Genomic DNA, 14,525 nt, shown 5'->3' on the forward strand with positions numbered 1-14,525 from the left:
AGCTGATCGGCTTCCCAGCCCCGCCCCGAGCCGCGCCAGCCGCAGGCCGACCAATCGGCTGCGCGGGGGCCTCCCGGGCCGCCCTGCGAGAGGTTGTCACTAACGCACGTGACCTGGCACTGAGCCGGCGGCGCGCCCGGGGCAGAAACAAGCCCGGGCAACAAAGCGGGAGCCGGAGAACACACGGGAGGAGGGGAAAGGACAGCGGCCCGGGACTGGCCGTGGTGGGAGCCAGCGCGACCAAGAGGAGAAGAGCCCGACCCCCGGAGCCGCTTCGGCTGAGTGAGGAGCCCAGAGTGGGTACCAGGCACTCAGCCCCCTTTTGCTGAGGGGGTGGTTAGGGATAGCAGTTGCTCCTCTGGTCAGTGTACAGATAAACCAATAGTCGCGATGCTGAAGGCAACCCACCGCTGGGCATTGTTTTAAAAGAAGTCAGGGCCCCAAATACATGGGATCCCTGTGTCCCACTCATTCCTCACCCCTTAGTAAGCCAGGGCCTAGTCTGCCTTATGAACTTGAACAGGAAGCTCTCAGGTCTTGCCCCCCAAGAGTCTGCTCTAGAAAGACAAAAGTTGGGCATAGGGCCACAACTCGTAGCCTAAAGGGCCTTAACTTCGGAAAAGAGGAACCCCGAGTGAAGAATTACCTGTTTCTTCCCAGGGGTCTGCATCTAAGGTCTTATAAGAACTGAAGAGGTTATGACCTTTTTTACAAAATGTAAACAGTCACAGGAGGCCTAGGTCCTCACCAGCTATTTATAGTGAGAAGAAAATGAGACACTGCATTTACAAAGAGATTCTAATCCAAAACTACTACACATACATTGAGGGATTAACTAGGAATGACAGGAGTCATATTGGTCCTGTCAGTTATATGGATTCTGTGGGGCTGAGATGTAATCTTCTGGCCTTGGTGAGACCTCAGGTAGTCTCAAGACAGACTCCGAGATCTCGGATAGACCATCGAGTCTCAGCCTGTTTGTCACCTAAGAAAACATCATCGGAAAACACAGATATTTACAATTCACAGTAGCAAATTATACTTATGAAGTAGTAACAAAAACAATTTTTATATTTGGGGTCACCACAACATGAGAACTGTATTAAAGGGTTACAGCATTAACAAGGTTGAGAACCACTGGGCTATACAGATGTGCAGAGAAAGAAACAGGTTATAGATAAAGATGACAAATATCTGGCTTCTTCCTCATCCTCTTGACATGAGACAAAGACCTTGTTTGTGTGCTTTTTCTCCTGTCAGCAGGGGTTCTCTTCTTGGTGATTGGTCCAGGCTAGTCCTGGACATGTTTTCCTGAAACTGTGGGCCCATCAGCTCCCTGTTGTTTAATTTACCAACCCCAAATTAGGAGAGGGGAACCCATTCCAGACCACGAAAAACACTTAAAACACCGAGCCTTCAAGGGGAGAAATGGGTTTTGATCTCCAAGACCCTCTGCTCTCTGCAGGGAGTCAGAGAATTGGTCTGACACTCAGGTAATGATCAGTATGTGTTGATCATTTGACCATACATGCTTCAAGGGTGATCTGTACAGTCTGGATTTTAGATTTTGGCAAATCAAATATTTTCTGTCAAATATTATTGCTATGTTAGGAGCCCTACCATCTGTTGTTTCTCTTTAAGAATCCATCTAGAGGCCACTGTGCCCCTGGGGGGTTGGGGTGGAGGAGGGAAGGAACCCATCTAGAGGTCATCCTCCCATTTAGAACCAAAATTTATTAACAATTATAAAAGTCTAGTTTTTTTCTTTAAAAAAACTTACCTTGTGCAGCTTAATAAGTTTGTTATTCCTAAAGGCAAAAGTGTGAAAGCAGCGGGGCAGTGGTGGCGCACCCCTTTAATCCCAGCACTTGGGAGGCAGAAGCAGGTGAATTTCTGAGTTTGAGGCCAGCCTGGTCTACAGAGTGAGTTCCAGGACAGCCAGGGCTACACAGAGAAACCATGTCTCGAAAAATCAAGGGGGGAAAAAAAAACTGTGAAAGCAGTACCTTGTTATGACAGAAACAACCTGAGGTAAATGATGCTTCCAGAGACAGCCACCATAGGCCTCCATCATGAAATAAAATCCTCTACCCCATACATATGCACCCTGAATCTGGGCTAGCTCTATTGGTGCTTTGACCACACAGTATACCAGTAGTGGACTTACACTTTTGAGCATGAAGAAAATCTGGCAGTGTCGGCTTTGTAGTCTAGTAGAAGACAACCACAAGACAGGACAGACTCAGTCATGCAGTGAAGAAGTTCAAACCATCTGTGTTAAGAGGCCACAAGGTAAAAGATGCCTAGCCAGGCCCTGGAGCACAGTTCATCCAAGCCAGGATACCAAACAGGAATGAGAGAAAAAGACCCTTTAGGCAGTTCCAGCTTCAGCAGACCATTTTGTGATAAGCTGACTCCACTGAGTCCTGCCAAAAAGGCAGAATCCTAAGCAAACAAATGATTGCTCTCTCTCTCTCTCTCTCTTTCTTTTACTTTTTTTTTTTTAATTAAAAACAAGACAAAACCTCACTGTGTAGTCCAGGCTGCCCTTAAATTTCTGATTCTCCTGCTTCTGGCTCCGAAGAACTTAGGTCACAGGCATGTGCTTCTATACCCAGCAAATAATTGTTTTAATGCATTAAATGCAGGAGGTTTGCTGTTTTGCTTTTGTTTTTTAGGACTGAATCTAAAATACAAACTGAAAAGCCAGAAACCCAGAGGAGAGTGGTAGCACGTATTTGTAATCTTAGCTTGTGAGGTGGAGGCAGGAAGACTAGGAGTTCAAGGTCATCTTCCAAGCTGAGGTCTATGTGGTCTACCAGAGACCTTGTCTCAAACAACACACCAATCATACCCAAACAACAATAACAACAACAACAGAAATCATTCCACCAACAACAGCAACAAATCTCCCAAAAGGCCCATCACAGACATGCCCATTTCTTATTAACAAGTTTTCTCTTTTTTTCATCAGGCCAAGCGTGTTAGCTCAGTGATGGAGTAACCACAAAGGAAAGGAAAGCCATGTTATCTCAGGCATCACTTGCTTTCTGTTTACTTGTGCTGATGTGTATAGTCTTACCACTGGTACTTGTTTTATTCCTGTGACAATGTACCAAGAAACACTGATAACTGCTTGTAGAGAAAGTAGTAGTTTATCACTGACATTGTCTGGAGGTGTGGGTGGGAACTAGATATATTAAAAGGAATGTTACTCTTAGTTTTAAAAATTGTTTTGAAATTCCTACTAACAACAGAAATCACCAAAATCCTTGACTGCCTTCTGCCCACATCAGGACACCAGGGTGGGTCGTTCCTGCTGCCTCCCTGCTTGGAACACTCTGGTTTGCATACTTGTATGAAGTAAGACACAGGAGTAAAGTCACCTCTGCAGCATGGAGCAGTCTGCATTCGACCAAACTCAAATCACACACCAGCAACACAATCTTCTCAGTGTTAGATGACAAAAGACCTGGCCATTCTTTGCCTGGCCAGACCCCACAAATGCAACCATCCTTTAATTCATAGGCTAATTCTCAGAGTGTTGCTATAGTACCCAGTTCCAGGCTGCCCCCTGCTGTGGACGACTTTCTCTGTGTCGGTCAGAGTACCCTTGTCTGTTTTCCATGGTACTCAATACTATCTACCAGAACAAAAAGGAATTCAACCTCAAGTTTTGTTTGAAGGATCACAGGACTGAATCACATTTATGCCATCATCCAGATACAAGTAATGCTCCTGCCTCCTGCTCACAAAATTAGGTTGTGGCTCTCACGCTGCTAGCCGCGCTGAGATTGCTAAAGCATGTTGTTTCCTCCCAAGCCACAAAGGAGGACCCTACACGCCGTCTTCCAACATAAGTCACCAAACTGTTAAGCTATACTGCAGAACTATAGAGAATCCCAAAGTGAAGTCTGCTCGGTCATTTTCAGTCTGTGTACCAACAGAGACATTCAGATGGGCTTTGACTATAGGCCAAACTGTTGCTAGCTGTCTAGGGAAAACGCAGAGCTGGTCTAGATTGCATTTAAGATCACTAGCCACTTAAAATTCCAGTGATATCCATTATTCCAAATGAAGAGAATGAACCAGAAAACCTGGAACTGAAGCGTGGTGGTTTGAATAAGAATAGCTGACACCAGCTCATAGATGAGGCACTCTTGAGATGTATTGGGGGCATGGCTTGTTGGAGTGGGTGTGGCTGTCTTGAAGGAAGTATGTCACTGTGGGCATGTCCAGTGTTTTTCTTCCTGCTACCTTCTCATCTGGATGTAGCACTCGCAGCTACTGTCTAGTGCTATTTCTGCCACCATGTAGTCATGGTTACAATGGACTAAACCTCTGGAACTGTAAACAAGCTTCACTTACATGCTTTCTTTCATAAGAGCTGTTGTGGTCTTGGTGTCTCGTCACAAGAATAGAGCAATGACTTAAGACAAGGAGAAAGGAAGACATTTCCTGGACCCCACTTCTTTTTTGTATGAGTGTTTTGTCTGCATATGTGTCTGTACCCAATATCCATGCTTAGTGCCCACAGTGGCCAAGAAAGGGTGTCAGATCCTAAGATGAATTATAGACAATTGATGCTGGGAATTGAACCCAAGTCCTCTGGAAGATCAGGTAGTGTTCTTAACCTCAGACCCATCTCTGCAGCCGCTATTGTTGAGCCAGGGTCTATGTAACCCTGGCAGGCTGTGACTTGCTGTGTAGACAGACCACTGTAGTCTACACCTGTGTGGGTCTTATTCCTGCCTCCCAAGTGCTGGAACAGGTGGAACTCTACTCTCTAAATGAAACAGAAAACAGAGCTAGGAGTGAAGGATTACTCCAGAACTGTAAACATAATAGCTGCTTAAGACTACAGCCTCTGGGCTGGAGATGTAGCTAAGCAGGAGAGCTTGTGCCTGCCATGCATAAAGCTTTAGGTTCCAACCTTTGCACCCTGAAAAAAAAAGAAAGAAAGCAGGGGGGCAGGGCTCTGCAGCTTTTGTAACTTCTATAAATTGTCTTCTTAGTTTTTGTTTTATGTTTTGGTACTAATAGTGGAACCCATAAAGGTGTCTAGACCCAAGAGAGAATTTATGCCCACCTAACCCAGATTTTTTTTTTGGGGGGGTTGTTGGGGTTTTTTTTGTTGTTGTTGGTTTTTTTGGTTTTTTGAGACAGGGGGGTTTCTCTGTATAGCCCTGGCTGTCCTGGAACTCACTTTGTAGACCAGGCTGGCCTCCAATTCAGAAATCTGCCTAACCCAGATCTTGGCTGTTGCTTTTTGTTTGTTTGGGTTTCTGTTCTGTTTTGTTTATTTGCTCTCCTTAGCTTAGGCTAACTTCGAGCCTATGGCAGTGCTCCTGCTCTAGACTTCCAAGTGTGGGCTCTGATCTGTCCCCCGCACTCCCCAGCACACACTGGTGCACCTAGGTGGCTTTATCCACCCAAATGCCAAATGCAGGAGTGATAGAAAACTGTCCCGGCCCACCCACCCCCATTCCCCAGCACAGCCCACCCTGGAGAACCAGCCTCTCAGAGCCCATCTCACCCATAGCGCAGAATAGAATTGAAAGTGGGTGTAAGAAGTAAAGGGTTAGAGGGCTAGTTTGAGACCTTGAACCTCTCCTCACCTTAGATTTTTGATTTATAAAATAAGGATTTTTTTTTTTTTGGAATGCCCTTTAAAAAGCTATTCTAAGGACTAACTGAAGTAATAAATATGAAGTATCTGATAAGATGTTAGGCTTGTAGTTTGGGTGTTACCTGAGTGTGCTGGTCTCTCTGACTTTCCAGCAAGTGCTAGGTGAGAGGAGGGTTTCAAGAAAGGCCTCTCCAGGAGATGAGCTTTGAGCCAAACCCTAAATGACCCAGTGAGCAAGCAGGCTCTGTGAGGCTCTAAGAAACGGCTAATAGAAGTAGAGGGAGTGGTGAGACTAGGCCCTGCCACCACCAGTCACTGCAGGAGACTGGCAATGTAGCTGAAGGGTCATTGGCAGCCAGGAAGGCAGTGTGGTCACCTAGCTAGATGAGGCCACTGTCAGGAGGGAACTTGCCAGCCAGAGCAAGCCTGCATTGTATTGGAGATAGGATGAGAAGCCATATTCTGTGGTATGGGTCTGTCATTCCAGTGACTCAGAAGGATAGGCAACTCCTGTTACTGGAAATAAAAGAGTTTTAAAGATTGAGGGTAGGAGATACAGCTCAGTGCCCACTACTTGTCTACTGTGTACAAGGCTCTTGATTCAATACCCAGTATTGAAAGAAAAAGAAAGCTGCTGAAAAGTGAGTAGGCTCAATGATCAACAAGCCCTCAGTCAGGAGGAGGACCCAGAGGTGAGCAGGGAAATGGGCAGCAACCATCTTGAAAATCATGGTTTATTTTAAGGTTGAGATGAGACTGACTGTTGAGTTGACTGAGGTGTGTATGGGGTGGTGGTGGGATCCTGACTGCTGGTGAATCCTAACACCGTTAAGGAAATGGGGGCAATAGAGGAAAGATGGGGATGGGGGGTGGGCGTTGGACTGGAAATGATCTTCAGGTCTTTCAGTGGAAATGTCCAGGGCCATTGGAGAGTTTGGTCTGCAGCTCCAGGGAGGGGTGGAATGGCTGAGGGAAAGGTGTGACTTCTCGGTGGTTCTGTCATATTTAGAGCAACAGAAGTGAGTGGCGTGCTGTAAAGAAGACTGGATTCAGAAGAGGGCTGGAAAAGAAACCCGTTAGAAAGTGGAAAAATGAGAATGTCATGCTAGAGTCCCTAAAAATAGCTTCCTCCAGAAAGTCTGAGCGGCTGCAAAGAAGCCCCCGGTGATAGCCCAGGGACTAGATTTCAAACCTATAGCCCAGTGGCTTTGGATCTGTTAGGTAGTGGTCAGTGGTAACCCTGATACAACAGTTTGTGGGTACTGGGAAAATCCTGCTTGGGAGAGGTTTAAAAGAACAATAGGAATAGAAAGTCTAATTGTAGGGCTGAAGGGATGAATCAGTTGTTAAGAGCACTTGTTCTTAAAGAGGACCTGGGTTTGATTCCCAGCTGTATGGAAGCCCAAATCCTTGGTTCCAGAGATCTGATGCCCTTCTCTGTGGACACCAGGCATACTTGTGGTACACAGGCATACATGTGAGCAAAACAGTCATACACATAAAATAAATAAATCTTAAAAATAAAACAAAATTTAAAATGTCTTAACTGTATTTGTCTGCTCAGCAGCCTTAAGCAGGTTCCCAGAACAGTTGATAATATCTAGCCCTTTGGAGGATAGAAATCTGAAGGCAGGCAATGAGATCAGATGGTCTATCTAACTTTCCAAGTCTAGCCACACTCTGAAGTGCCAGGGACCAGGCTTCTTATCATGCATTTCGGGGGGGGGGGGGGGGACACAATTCAGTTCATGCAACCATGCAATCCTTTTAAGATTTATTTTTATTTTAGGTGTGTGAGTGTTTGCCTGCAGGGATGTGTGACCACCGTGTGTGTGCCTGGTGCCCATGAGAACCACAAGAGTGTGTCAGATCCCCTGGACAGTTGCAAGATGATGCGTGGGTGCTTCTGCACGAGCAGCATGTGTTCTTTACCACGGAGTCTTCTCTCTAGCCCCACCAGATCCTTGTAAAGGAACTTCTGAGCTAGGCATGGTGGTACACACCTGTATCTTTGGGAAGTAAAGGCAAGAAGACCAAAGGCTGGAGGCAACCACAGCTGCATAGAGTTAGAGGCCTGTTTGGGGTATCTGAGCCTGTCCCAAAACAAAAACAAAAGTGAAGAAAAAGGATGCTAGAGAGGAGAGCTCCAGGCAGCTAGAGGGGAGTGGGAGGCAGGGACATTTTGGTCTCATCTCAGATTTCTATTAGGGGAGAAATGACACCCAGGTATTACTGAAGAGAAGGGTGTCACAGAGAAGCTGAGACTGGATGGAGAACAGATGGGGTAATCGTAGCAAGGCCTACCTGAGAAGGGATGGCATCAAGAGGTGTTAAATGACTTAGTCGCGTCACATAACTTGTGAGTCACTGGGGCCTATGCTTGACCCCAGGAATTCTCATTCTGCAACAGTTGAGAGCCATCAAACTACATTTTAATCCTCTCTTTGAGAGGGACTGATCAGAATTCTCCTTCAGGATCCAGAGAAGGAAACCTGTTCACATATCAAATGACAGCTGCCCTGGCGTCCTATATACTCGATACTGAAGGCTCATGAGGTCAGCGAGTTCATGACAGGGAACAGGGAGAAAAGATAGGCTTGTCTGACAAACTAAAACACCTTAGAAACCAGGTCTAAAGGTTGAATATTTTGAAACTATGACCAGCCTTGGCCTATTTGTTTGAACTGAGCTTAATCAACTTGATGGTGAACTTGGCAGGTCTCCCACGGCCGTTTCAGAGGGTTACATCATGGGATTTCCATATGCAGATCATATCCTCTCTTGGTGCCAAGGAATATGTGACTTTTCAATGTTGCGTCTACAAACTCTCTTATCTCAGCACTTGTGCGTTGCAGCCCAAATGTTAAACAAATGAATCAATAAATAGAGCTTGGCTTCACATTTTGTACAGAGCAATTGAACAAGCACATACACACAAAGTCTCCTAGCTACGAGACAGCCTCCGTGCTGCCAGGTGACAGGCTTCCAACCCTTGCTCCTGGACACAGGCTCACCTGAAGAGACAGGTTAAACCCCTCGCCTCAGGAAGGCCCTGCTGTTTCAGTCGTGGTACTTTCCAAGCGTTGACTAAGTTACCTGAAGGCAAACCTGGATCCGACCGGTACCTCTCGGAAGCTGTTGACTGATTTTAAGTTCACCCAGTGACAACGGCTCCAGTCCACAGTGTGTTCTGTGGACTGCCATGGTGGAATAAATAAACAAGAAAAAGAGGGAGCAGGCTTTAGTACACAGGGCTGGGTGCCGTGCATCCTGCTCAGACGGGAGCATCCCAGTCTCATCTGCTATGAAGTCACCTATGCTGCCTCCCTCCTCTGGAAACCACCTGGAGCAGACCCCCAACCCCCACTGCTGTGAAACTGTTTTTGTAATGGTAGGCTTTTAAGTTTTTGTGGTTTCAGTTTCTATTTCTGTTGCTGACTGTTGTAACCTTTTCTCTCATACCTTTTATGGGTGGTTTTGCATTTCCCAGGCACTTGTACTCTGCCCATCATGTCAGCTACATAAACTGTTGACAAAGCTGTGGCAAATCAATCTGTCATTATTGATCCTGGAAAAATGTCTTGTGAAAGACCAAACTCAAGCTGGGTGTGCCGGCACGCGTCTGTAATCGAAGCACTTGGGAAGCTGAGGCAAGAGACTCTCAAGCTTGAGTTTTTGTGTAGTGAGTTCCTGGCCAGACTGAGCTGCATAGCATGACATGAGACCCTGACTTCAGAATAAAATAAAAGTATACTGGAAAGCCACGCCTCTAAAGGGTGATAGATGCTTTGATCTTGTATTGGCTGATCACCTGCAGTTCTCCTCGAACATTAGAAAGTCATCAAGGGAGTTTCCCTTGTCTGAAATGTTGACCTCTAATGCAGTACTGCTGAGCACAGTGACAGCAGTCTGTTCCCTTACCCTTTTGAGACCTCCTCTTTGTCCTGGTTCTTTGTTGACAGTGAACAGTCACTGTCATAATCTTTCCCAGTTTTGTTTTGTGTCTGAACTTAAAACCTAATTCATTCAGAACTTCTCCTTAGATCCATTCATAAATCAAAACATTTGCCTAATAATAATTGAAGAAGAATAGTTGAATGAATAATAATTGACAGATTCCAGTGTTTTTGTCTACATTATTTAAATTTAGCCATCACAACAATATATTAAATTGAAATCAGTATAAGCATTATCACTCCTATTTAAGAGGTCAGACAACTAATGTCTTCTGGTGAGCAAGTAACAGAACTTGTACAAAGAAAGGAGGCGATGAGTGCTGTTGTACAGGGTTTTTCCATCCTGTAAGAATCGCTACAATGGGAACTGGAGGTATAGCTTAGTAGGTATAATGTTGGCCTAGCATGGAGGAAGCCCTGGGCTTTATCCCTAACTGTCCATAAACAGTGTAGTGGCACATTCCTGTAATACCTGTAATTCAGGGGGTGGGAAAAAAAGAAAAACAAATCAGAAATTCAAGGTTTCCCTTGGTACACAGCAAGTTTTAGGCCAGCCTGAAACACATGAGACCTTTTCCCAAAACAAACAGACATTCCCATCATTGTGGCTCTGATTCATTATCTCAGATAAATCAGAATCTCCTGGAAGGTCTGTTACCATGTAGGTTGCTGGTAGCCATGCCACTGCCCCAGTACTTCTAAAACAGCTGCATTTTTTATTTTTATTTTTTGCAATTATGGAGTGGTATTCCATTAACAGGACAACAATTATCTTCATATAAGCTACATCAGAGACACCTGAAGATGGAAAGAAAAAGACATAAACAAAAAAGAAAGAAAGAAAGAAAGAGAGAAAGAAAGAACCCAAACTACTGTCCCCATGTATAACTAATTTGTGCTGTGCTTCAACAAGAACCTGTTTTAAATTTCTATGCCAATTTACAACCCCAGGACTGTACCAAGCAAGGTTAGTGGCAATTGAAAATACCACCAGGACAGGACTATTTAAAGACACTGTACAGTTTAAAAACAAATCTTACACGGCCTTACATTTCAATTTTTTTCTTTAAAAGGAATGAGGTGTATACAGTTAAATGCTTTATAAACAACAACAAAAAACTACACTAGAACCAACTTCTCTTCCTCCTTTCTCCTCCTCCTCTCCCTCCTCCTCATCTTCCTCTTCCTTCTTTTTCTTGCTCTTTTCAGCCTTGAACAACCCCTTTTCTCTGCATCAGGTTTTCCTTTAGCTTTGTAGGCAGCAATATCCTTTTCCTACTTCTCCTTTCACTCGGCAGCCTTCTTCTCACAGGGCTGCTTGTAATCCGCTGCAGTGTTGTTCCATACCTAGTTTCTTTGCAACATCACCAATGAATAAGCCAGGATGCTAGCCTTTGACTTTGGGTGTTCAGACCACAAGAAGAAGGCAGAAGGAGGCCTCTTGAGTACATTGGGTCCTTGAACTTCCTTTTGGCCTCCCCTTTGTGAGGGATGTAGGTTTGCATTTCTCTTTCATAACGAGCCTTGTCAGCCTTTGCCATATCTTCACATTTCCCTTTTCTTTAGCAGACATGGTCTTCCATCTCTCTGAGCCCTTCTTGGAAAACTCTGAGAAGTTGATTTCCAGAAGTTCTTCATCCAGGTGCTGCTGCTGCTTCTTGTGCTCCACCCGGCAGGTTTGCACAAAGAATGCATATGAGGACATTTTGCCTCTTGGCTTCTTAGGATCTCCTTTGCCAGTGTTCAGTTGATTTTCCTCCACAGAGTCAGTCGCCCAGTGCCTGTCCAGCCCTCCCTTGCCCCCAGTGCTGTCTCTGTGAAACTCAGTGTACTGCTGCTTAGTTGCTTAGCATGCAGAGGACCCTGGGTTTGGTCCTGGACACTGAAACAAAAAAGGTTGAAGGCAGGATTAACATTGGTCTAGGCCGATCCTCTTCAGGGTCTTGGCCTCTTATTCAAAGGTTCACTTGGACTTGCAAAGTAGCAAGGGGATTTTATTCAAAGATAAATGGCAGAACAGATCCACTATACTGTTAGCAGAGACGGTGGAGCATTGAGAGTAAAGTGACTCAAGGGCACCAGGTCATTCCGTTTTTCTTTATCCCAGAGGTGGGAACACACCCATCTGATATCATCATGAAGGAGTTATAGAGCCAGTGTGGCTGGTGCTGAGTGAGCAAAGGAGTCGGACAGGCAAAGAAGTGTCCCGAAGATCACCTGACAGACAGGAAATAGTCAAAAAAAAAAACCCAGCATTCTGGAAGGTTCTGAGAGCTGATGTGATATGATCTGCCTTACTTTCAAAAGATTGAGGTAGGTCAAATAGATAATAGAAGAGCCAAGAAAAAAAGTAGGATGGCTTGTGGAGAATGGGGTGATGTGGAAGGACTGGGAGGAGAAGAGGGAGAGGAACAACTTCAATTGGGATGTAAAGTAAATAAAAAAAAATAATAATGTAGGATGGCGCTCATTGGGTGCTACCATTTTGGCAGATGGGAGACAGTAGAGCCTTAAAGTGGGGAAATCGACTGGACCCCAGATCTAGTTAGTAGTGTGGCCTCCCTTCCCCCAGCCTGGAACCTGCCTGCTCAAGGGTGGAGCTACCGGCTCATTCGTCCTGCCACGCCTACCTACTGCTGGAACCTGCCTTTGCCGTCTGGAGGCACACACGTGTTCGTCCTGCTACTGGACCCTGAGTTACTTGGCGGGATATTGGGTTCCCTCCCCCTTCCTTTATAACTGAGGGTCTGGAATTAGTAAAATTGAGCCTTGATCAGAACTGGTTGTCCTGGCTTCATTCTTTTCTCTCGCCGCCTAGCCCCTCTTCTCTTCCAGGTTTCCAAAATGCCTTTCCAGGCTAGAACCCAGGCTGTGGTCTGCTGGCCGGACACAACAAGTAGGACTTTCTGGTGTTTCAAAGTATGACAGACAGGGGTCAAAGATGACTGCAGACCTTTTAAAATGAGCATCCCTAGGATTCAGGTGACACATGCCCTTTTTTTGTTGTTGTTTTTGGTTTTTGTTTTGTTTTGTTGTTTTTCTAGACAGGGTTTCTCTGTGTAACCTTGGCTGTCCTGGAACTCACTTTGTAGACCAGGCTGGCCTCGAACTCAGAAATCTGCCTGCCTCTGCCTCCCAAGTGCTGGAATTAAAGGCATGTTCCACCACGCCTGCCTGGCACATGCCTTTAATCCCAGGTATAGGCAGACACATCTCTTAGTTCAAGGCTACCCTGGTATATAAATGGAGTTCCAGGACAGCCAGAGATATAGAGAAACCCCATCTCAAAAAATAAGGTAAAAATAATTTTTTTAAAAAGAAATTGAAGCTAGACACGGTGACACATGCCTGTAATTCAGATCGTGAGTTGGAAGGGAGATGAGAAGTTGAAGGTTAGTCTGAGCCACAAGAGACCCTGCAGTCAAACAAACAAAAGGACTTTCTTTGGCTTTGATGTAAAGGCTGCAAGTGATGCTTAATTTTCATTGCCATCTTAAAGGCATTTTGAAATCATCTGGGGATATCCAGGAGGGTATTTCCAGAACGGTTGACGGAGCACGGAAGACCTACCCTGGACAACTTGTCTCCCTGCTCCTAATCCTGGACCCAACAGGAACAGCTGCCTCAGTCTCCTGCCGCTACAGGAGAACCACTCTGTGGCCATACCTTTCTTATCTTACACCTCTGAGGCAGAAAAAAGCCTTTCTTCTCTCAGTGTTTTTTTGTTTTTTTCAGGATTTCATCAGCAGTGAGATGAGGATTCTGTTGAACTAAGAGGAGGTATTGCATCTGAAGCTGGAGTCTGGAGTAGCAGGACAGGGGGTCCAGGCTGGCAATAGAAACTGGGGTGGGATTGAATTAGCTCTGAAAGCCCTGGGCTAGATGAGCTGCTGCCTAGGGAATGGAGTTGAGAAGACATATTTGGACTGAGCCCAGGAGCCCTCACAGAACCTTTGGAAATGGGAGTGAATCTGTGAGAGGGAACATTGGCCAGGAGAAGACAGGTGACTCTGTGGTGAATCCACTGTGCATTTATACAGTCACCACCCAAAAAGAAGAATCAGGAGGAGAAAAAACATGAGGGGGGAACCTCAAATCTGAAAGCATGTATACCAACAAACAAATCACTCTAGCATTGAAATTCAGACCAAGAAAGAGGTTACAGTTAAGACAAAGGTTAGGAACTTTATGGTGCAAAAAACATACAAATTAATGTGAAAAATATTAAGACCATAACAGGAAACAAAACAAGAATATGAACAGAGAGTTCCCAAAGAAAAAAATACAACTAGTAAACAGAGATTAAGAAAAATGTTTTGACATCATCAGCAAGGAAAGAAATACAGATTAAAAGTACAAGATGATATGTTTTAAACTAGCGAATGAACAAAAAGCTATTTGTGCCATTTTACCCAGTAATTCCAGTTCAGGGAAATCTAAGGAAGTAAGCTAAAATGTGGATGGAAAAAAAAAACGACCACAATTTTATCTACAACAGTAGAAAATGGTTCAAATGCTTAACGCTGAGAGACTAGCTTAGAAACTGCGGTGGTTTGAATAAGAATGGCCAGCACAGGCTTAGTCACCAGAGAATGGCACTCCGTGAGGGGGTTAAAAGAATTGGGAGATGTGGCCTTTCTGGAGTAGCTGTAACCTTGCAGTTTTGTCACTGGGGGTGGGTTTTGAGGTATCAAATAGCCCAGGCCAGGCCCAGCTTTTCTCTCTCTCTCTGCTTGTCTTCGGATCAGGAAGACGTGTGGCTGAGGAGGCCAGAGAGGCCATTGCATGAAGCTGTGAAGGTGAAGCCTGGATTGCCTTGGAGACACCAAGAGGTTAGAGATGTCAGAGTCATGGGATACCTGCCAAGGAGAGCTGCTAACGGAGTGGAACCAGCTCAAGAGAGAGCAGGGTGTTACAGTCAACAAAGCTGAAAGGAGTCA

The 14,525-nt window shown here is 45.2% G+C and overlaps 1 long non-coding RNA gene across 1 annotated transcript; it reads left to right on the forward strand.

Annotated features, from left to right (window-relative positions):
- Nucleotides 1-136: 136 nt before the first annotated feature.
- On the forward strand, nt 137-12,364 carry LOC115030900 (uncharacterized). Its single transcript, XR_003836501.2, has 4 exons — nt 137-296; nt 11,155-11,261; nt 11,693-11,898; nt 12,158-12,364. It is a non-coding gene; the product is annotated as an uncharacterized LOC115030900 (long non-coding RNA).
- The last annotated feature ends 2,161 nt before the right edge of the window (nt 12,365-14,525 follow it).

Source organism: Mus caroli, unplaced genomic scaffold, assembly GCF_978045245.1.
Source record: "Mus caroli unplaced genomic scaffold, Mus_caroli_1 scaffold_6, whole genome shotgun sequence".
NCBI lineage: Eukaryota > Metazoa > Chordata > Mammalia > Rodentia > Muridae > Mus > Mus caroli.